Source organism: Eptesicus fuscus, chromosome 2, assembly GCF_027574615.1.
Source record: "Eptesicus fuscus isolate TK198812 chromosome 2, DD_ASM_mEF_20220401, whole genome shotgun sequence".
Lineage (NCBI taxonomy): Eukaryota > Metazoa > Chordata > Mammalia > Chiroptera > Vespertilionidae > Eptesicus > Eptesicus fuscus.
In genome coordinates, this window is record NC_072474.1 from 87,022,654 (window position 1) to 87,030,432 (window position 7,779).

Consider the following 7,779-nt stretch of genomic DNA (forward strand, 5'->3'; position numbering starts at 1 on the left):
AGTGAGGAAGAACTATCTTTTTCCCTCTAAGGATGGGAGACACTTGGCACAAACGCTGAGTCATGTAGTACATGTGCTGCCAAAGCGAGCAGAACCCTGAGGCAGTTAGAACCGTCCAGTAGGGAGTGAGCGATCCCCACCTAGTGAAGAGAGAACTGGGGTTAAGAACTATTCGAGAACCTGAGTACTGGTCTGGTCTTGCTCTGCGGTATTGTGCATCCCTTTCATGACATCAAATCTTCAGGAAACTATCCTTAAAGAGAGACGCAGGGAACGGGAAGGTGGGCATGCGAGCAGTGTAAGAGCATCAGTTAGCAATGGAGGACCGCCTCAGCCAACAGGGAAGGTCCCTCAGGAGTCAGCCACAGACGAAGTCACAGCTGGAGAAACAGATGGGAGGAACAGGAGAGGAGACATGTGAACTCCATCCTGGGCCTGGCTCAGGCAACACGGAGGGACAGCCTGAGAGGGACTCATTTCCAGCAAAAATAACCCGAGTGACAAGTCGGTGAGATCAGTTAAGATATCTGAAAACAAGATACACATGAGTTCTACCTAATCTTGAAATACTCCTTCAATTTTAGGAGTTCAGCTTCAAAAACATCACTCTAAATCATATATGATGGTCTTTCATCCAAAGGTCACATAGTACAATTCTGAAATAGGTGGGCGGGCAATTAAACATTATGTTCCTATATTTGAAAAAAAAAATGGGACAACTTTATACTCTCCAAAGCCAATTTGACTTGAAGCTATAAAAGGAACCAATCCTTTCGAAAATAATCAAATGGGATTATATGGTATTTGATCAATAATCTCTGCTCATAATACTCCTTTCAAAGTGCATGCAGGCCTGCTGCTAATAACAGACATGAATCACACAACCACACGAAGACTGAGCCAGGGGTAATTATGTCAGGTAATAAAAGTGAGAAATAGCCAGCCATTAGAATTGGAAAGCTACTTTTGTACAAAGTACAGCTTCAAAGTACAGGATCAGTGTGGTCTATTCAGGATGGAGAGACCTCTGTGTAAGCAGCAAAAGTAGGTAAATTTGATCTCAAAGTGAATGTTTCTACCACATGAAGCCAAGGAGGAGTTAGTGCTCAAAGCCAGCCTGGGCACGGGGCAGAGCCCAAGGGCAAGCATGCCATGCACAGCGGCTGGCAAGAGTTTCCCCGCAAATCACCTAGCCTCTCAGGGGCTGTTTCCACTGCAAAAGATGGAGATGGGATGAAGACTGAGCTCTCCTCTAGCTCCATATTTATCTTCATAACTACTGATTCAGAACTCATTCGATTCTTGGGAACCAAATAAACCAACCCAGAAATTGCTATAGGCTCTGGCTTAACCTAAGCTCATGATCCGCAGTTCGGATCCATCAGAGCTTGTTAGACGTGGGCCCGGGAATCCTGGTCCTGTGGTTCTGAGGTGGGCACCAGGCAGTGGTACATTTCATAAACGTCTGTGATAACTCTGATAGGCTCTGAAACTTGAGAGCCACTTGTTCTGTGAAGTCATCAGGCATGAAGACCAGCTTTTGGAAGGGGCTGGAAAGAGAAGCAACATTTATTGAAAACTTGCTGTATGCCAACAGTGAACATATATTATCTCATTTAATCTTCATAACAATCTCCAGATTAAAAAAAAAAAAAAAAGGAAATATTTCCTCAGGAGGAGAAATCAACCCAGTTGAAAGTAAGGCAGTAAAGAATACTGGGTAATTCCTACAAATTAACTTCCCTTGTTGACTCTAGCCCAGATGAATAAATAAGTAACTTAATTGTATGCATTTGTATATTTTCTTTCTTCTTTCAAAGATCATCAATAAAAGGAGAAACAAATTTAACATGGTTGCATAAATATAGCATGCCAGCTTTATGTGTAAGCTCAATGAAACAGCAAAATAAATAAATAAATCAGCAATAAGAATCGAGGCCTTCCTTGGGTAAATGGGACTTGTCAAGCCATAATTTAATTGTGACTTGGCATGCACATTTTACTTTGTGTATGCCAACCGACACTCTAGACAAAGATCTACTCAGTTGCAATAGAAAAGTAAGAGCTCTTATATCGCACACTTTACACATAAACTCTCTAATTCAATAATGTTTGTGTTTCTTCCCTTAGATGTGCCAAATGCAGGGGAACACTAATAAAAAAAAAAGTCTAAATTCCAGGTTGCCAGGGCACATTATCCATTTATTCTGAAGTCCAAATCTTCATTCTTGCTCATGCTGGGAGAAACGATCATTATTAAGAACTCTTTAGAAATATAGGCAGTTCTCAAAGTGTTTTCCCCAGAATATTTATTCAAATAGCACTGCTCTGGAAAAGCTCACGTTTTTTCATTGTTCTTAACGTGGGATGGAGTATTGGCAGTCCTGAGTTAGCATTTGGCATTTATACCCCATTGGTAGGTCAACCACCAGGAAAGAGAAATTTATGCATATTTTGAAACTTCAGCATGAAAATAGAGCTTGGCCCTTGGAAAGAAGGATGGAGTGACGTGAATGGGAAGTTTTCCAACATTTATTTTGGTATCCTTTCTGTTCTAAAGTAATTTTATTCAGGAACAAAAAAATTGAATTATGATTAGCTTAGTTTACTTACTAAATTATAATGTGCAATGTCTTACATTTTATGTGTAATTTATTTGAGTAGTTTAAAATATATTACCTGAGTATTATTTTCAATGTTCAAAAATTTTCCTATAATTGGAGCTATGTATTGCCAAACTTAAAGAAATCTAGTGTCTTTAGATTTTGCTAAAAGCTGGCCAAAATCTGCAGAAGAGAGAAAGGAAGAAGCATTTTGGAGCACTTACAGTATACAAGCACTATATATGCAGGTAATCTCATAGATCATCTCAGAATCCTTGAGAGGTGGGGATTGTTGGCCCATGTTACAGATGAGGAAGGTGAGGAGGCTGAGAGCAGTCCAGTGAGTCGCTCACCCAGTAAGTGGTAGAACCACATGGAACTCAGTGTATTAAGCTCCATAGACTGAGCTCCTTCTCTTACATCACTCAAATGGCTGTGAGGGGCCATCAGCTGAGGGGGCCTGCAGAGAGTATGTTTTGTGCACTACTCTCGGATCATCTGGGGTACTGAAAGGCCATTAATCCTTTTTCTGCCTCTGCTACCCATGAAAAAGCTTGTGTCGAGGAAGGGCAAAAAAAGGAAGCAGGACCTGGCCAGAGTGGCTCAGTTGGTTGAGTGTCATCCCACGCACCAGGAGGTCACCATTTGGATTCCCAGTCAGGGTTGCAGGCTCCATCCCCAGTAGGGGGCATGCCGGAGGCAGTTGATCAATGATGGATGTTTCTCTCTTTCATCAATGTTTCCATCTCTCTCTCCTTCTCCCTTCCTCTCTCTGAAATCAACAAAAACATATTTTTTAAAAAATCAATGGAAAAATATTTTTTTAGGAAAGGAAGCAGATTCTTTTCTTTCCTTTTTTTTTTCTTTTTTAAGTTTATTGATGAGAGAGAGAGAAACATCGATTTGTTATTCCACTTATTTATGCATTCATTGGTTGCTTTTTTAATGTGCCCTGACCCCTGACTGGGGATTGAACTCACAACCTTGGAATATTGGTAGGACGCTCTAACCAACTGAGTATCCAGCCAGGGCTTGGAAGTAGGTTCTTAAGTTCACCGTTGACTGTACCTACCCTATAGAAGATGGAATCATGGACGCTGCTAATTTTGAGCAATTTCTTTGGGAAAGAATCAAAGTGAATGGAAAAGTGAGAATCTCAGTGGAGGGCTGTAACCATTGAAAGGAGCAAGGGCAAGATAAGTGTAATTTCTGAGATGCCTTTTTCCAAAAGGTTTTTTTGAATATTTGACGTGATTGGTTGCACATCATTGCTAACAGCAAAGATAGTTAAGTTACTTCCAGATTAACCAAGGTGAAGAAGAGGGGGAAAATGAAGATTAAAACTAATTTATCCGGAGTATTTTGTATAAGTTCTTAATAAAATTTGGGTGGAAAAACACCCTTACCCAGTCACCATGTATGATTGTGTCCCTACCATGGGAACCTGTTTCTGTGATTCTCTAATACAAGAGGCTCATGAGTGAAGGACAATTTCCTTATGTGAAGAGGGTCAGTTCCTCAGTCAAAACGTTTAGGGTAGCCCTGAACCTCCACGGTGGCCCTGCACAGCCAGGCATGAAAGCCCTCACAAGCCCAGGTCCTTCCAGCAGTCGGGGGCCAGGGATGGCATCCAAGAAGTGTCAGGACCAGAAACAGCATAGTAATGTGCTCCCAGGAAAGTGATTCTGATTCCCTCCTCCACTATTGGGAGGTGTCACCTCACTCCTGATGACAGGTGTGGGCCCATGACACAGACTTGGCCAACCATAGTACCATTTCCTTGAACACAGCCAGGGATCCAGGAGAGGGCAATGACCCAAGTAGGTTCACACACAGACCTTTCCTGAGCCTGACATCTAGATAAGGGGAAAGAGAAGTGCTAAGTCAGGAGGATGTGACATTTAGGCTGCCAGTAGACATCTTCTCTGCCATGACCCTGGGGAGAAAGCCTTTCTGCAAAATGAAGGCCGAGATGAGAAACAGAGAGTTCAGGCAGTGCCCAGCCACAGGCGCTGGTGCACACAAATCCTCATCTCGTCCTGTGAGACACCCCAGGAACAGGCTCAACCATATGAAGCAATATATCCCCTTCTGCCTTTAAGCCTGGGGTTAGTTTTCTGTCCCCTAGAATGGACAGAGCTTTGATAAACACATTTCCAGGAACCAAGAATCCCCTTGGTGTTCAGCCACACACAACTGCCCCCAATGAACAACTTGAACTTGAACCATATTAGCACACATCCATCCATCTCTTGAATCATGCAGAAATAAATCGCCCTGAAGAAATAATGGCACCGTATGCAGGTTAAAACATTTAGGGATCATGATTAAAGGTATACAGGATAGCGATGCCATGTACACACCACACACAGTAATGATTTATGGTCTACCTGCAGAAGTGGCTACATCCCCCATATGGAATGACAAATGAGGGGCCTGTGTGGTGCCAGCTGCTTCTATTTTAAATACTAGAGGCCCAGTGCATGAAATTCGTGCATGGGGGGGGGGGGTCCCTCAGCCTGACCTGCACCCTCTCCAATCTGGGAGCCCTCAGGGGAGCGCTCTCCAATCCGGGAGCCCTGATGGCTTAGGCCAACTCTCCATGGTTCTCTGCTCTCTGCAGGGCCTGGCCACTCCACGCCCACTGCCCAGAGGCTCTCGCAGCCGAGAGGCTTTCTGCAGTCAGGGTGGGATGCTTGCCTTGTCATCACAGAGACGATGCAAGCGTCCTGCCCTGGCCACTCCGCACACGCGCATGCGCGCTGCCCAGAGGCCCTCCACGGCTGCTGCCAGGCCCCTCACACTGCCCACTCTCAGCAGCCGCCCCCCCCCCTGCCCAGGTCTGGGGGACTCCGGCGGGGCTGAGAGGACTGAGCGCCACCATCTTGTGGCTATGGGTACTGCCATCTTTGTGATGAAGTGATGGTTAATTTGCATATTACCCTTTTATTAGATAGGATATTTTTTATTGATTTCAGGGAGGAAGGGAGGGGGAGAGAGAGATAGAAACATCAATGATGCAAGAGAATAATTGATTAGCTCCCTCCTGCATACCCCACAAGGGGATCGAGCTTAAAACCCGGGCATATGCCCTGGCTGGGGATCGAACTGTGACCTCCTAGTTCAAAGATCGATGCTCAACCATTGAGCCATGCCACCCAGGCCCAGCTGCTTCTATTTTAGTTTGGAATATGACTTCATGGAATTTCAGCCGTATTATCTGGTTTTGCTTTCAGGATAGCACATTTTGTATGTGCCTTTCCACGTAAGTTTACACTGGGTTTTCGCAACACTGGCGCTAGTGACCTTTTGAACTGTGTGAGTCTTTGTTTTGGGTGCCGTCCTGTGTGTTGTAGGATGGTTAGCTGGCTTCCACCCACTAGATGACAGCAGCACCTCCCTTTGTGGCGACCAAAACTGTGCTCAGGCATTGCCAACTATTCCCTGGGAGACAAAATTAGCTTTCGCTGAGAACCCCTAATTTAAACAGATCACCAAATTTGGACATTTGGTCTTTGGAAGATACTTTGTTTTCATCACTGTCTTAAAAAGAAACCACACACTAGTTCACCAGCTATATCTTTAGACTCTCAAATAACTGAGGATGTTTTTCTAGCAACTACTGAATTTGGGCCTCAAGTACGTGTCTCATTTACACACACACACACACACACACACACACACACACACACGTCACAGGTATCTTTCTGAACATTCACTCTCATAGGTCCTCTGATTGGACTAATCAATATTTCACAATTGCCTCAGTCACAGAAACTGAAGTCTATAATAAAGACTTCAATTAACATCTGACTCCAGTGCCTTTTCCCCCCAAAACTGACCCTGCCTGTCCCCATATTTACTTCTGCACAGCACTGAAGCCAGCGCTCCACGTGAGCTCACTCTCCGTTAAGGTTGCCAGATTTAGCAAATAGAGATGCAGAACACCCAGTTCAGTTTGAATTTTAGATAAACCATGAATAATCTCTTGGTATAAGTATGTCCCACATATTGCTGAACATCCTCCGATGCACAAGACAGCCCCACAAGAAGGAATTATACAGTCTCTATGTTGCGTGAGACATACCCACAGTTTATCTGCAAACCCTGCATCTCTAGCCACTCCACCTTGATCCTGCTGACTTGGGTCATTCTCAGGAGTCTTTTCCCACCTGCTGCCTAGAACCACAGGGCACCCCCTTGACCAGAGCTGCCCTTGTGGAGAGTGTGCTGGCCAGATTTCGGGTTGCTCAGTGTTCAGCCAGGGTCCACTCAGAAAATCAGAAAACAACTGGAATTTGAATGTAGAGAACTGGTTATATAGCGGATTGAAGAGGCTCGAACAACCATCAGGAAGCAATGAAGTAACTCACAGATTAGCAAAAGCATCAAGTTTATTCCCATCCCTAGGCTGGAGGGGCAAAAAGAGGAGGTGAGCTGTTGGAGCTCAGGGCTCAGGGTCACCTGGCAGAAGTTGAAACTAGAACACAGACTGATCTAGCAGAAGCAGGAGACAGAAAAAGATACAGTCCCCATCTCCACCCAAGGAGAACACGAGAGGGAGAAATACCCTGTCTCCTCCCACCAGCCACTTTCCTAACAGTGCTCCCCATTTGCCAAAGCCAGCCAGAAACCAGCCGAGGGACCAGGGCTCTCCAGCCAGCGTCCGGCACTCTGAGCCCACTGGTCCTGGTCCCCAGCGCTCCTTCTCCTCTTGTCAGGCCTGGGCTGTCTCTTCAGCTTCAAGGAGCACAGAAGAGGTGGCATCTTCTTGTCTTTGGCATTCAGATGAAGTCTTGATAGCTACTGCCTCACTCACCAGTGCCTACTCCAAATTTAACAGTGAGAAAAGTGTTTGTTTGTTTGTTTGTTCCTGATTGCCTGTACTCAGTCACCTACCTAGTTTTCCTGTGATGAGTCACACTTTGGCTGTTCCAAGTTCTATTTTTTTCCGGTTCTGCTCTTCCTGTAAGTTGCCCCCTAGAGCTATTCACAAACGCTCCGGTTCTCCACGGGCAGGCTTGTGGCAGCATGGCACACCCCACCTCCTTCCAAGTCAAGTGTGACCATGTGACTTGCACTGGCCAATGAAAGGTAAGCAGAAGTTAAAGCTTTAAGAGAAGGCGCCTGATTTACTGCTTTTCCATTTTCTGCCTTTGGGACCATGAAAGCATTT

General features: G+C 44.9%; 1 pseudogene; it reads left to right on the top strand.

The window, feature by feature from the left end:
- Positions 1–1,015: 1,015 nt before the first annotated feature.
- LOC103284956 (60S ribosomal protein L22-like) lies at positions 1,016–3,944 on the top strand (annotated as a pseudogene).
- Positions 3,945–7,779: the final 3,835 nt, after the last annotated feature.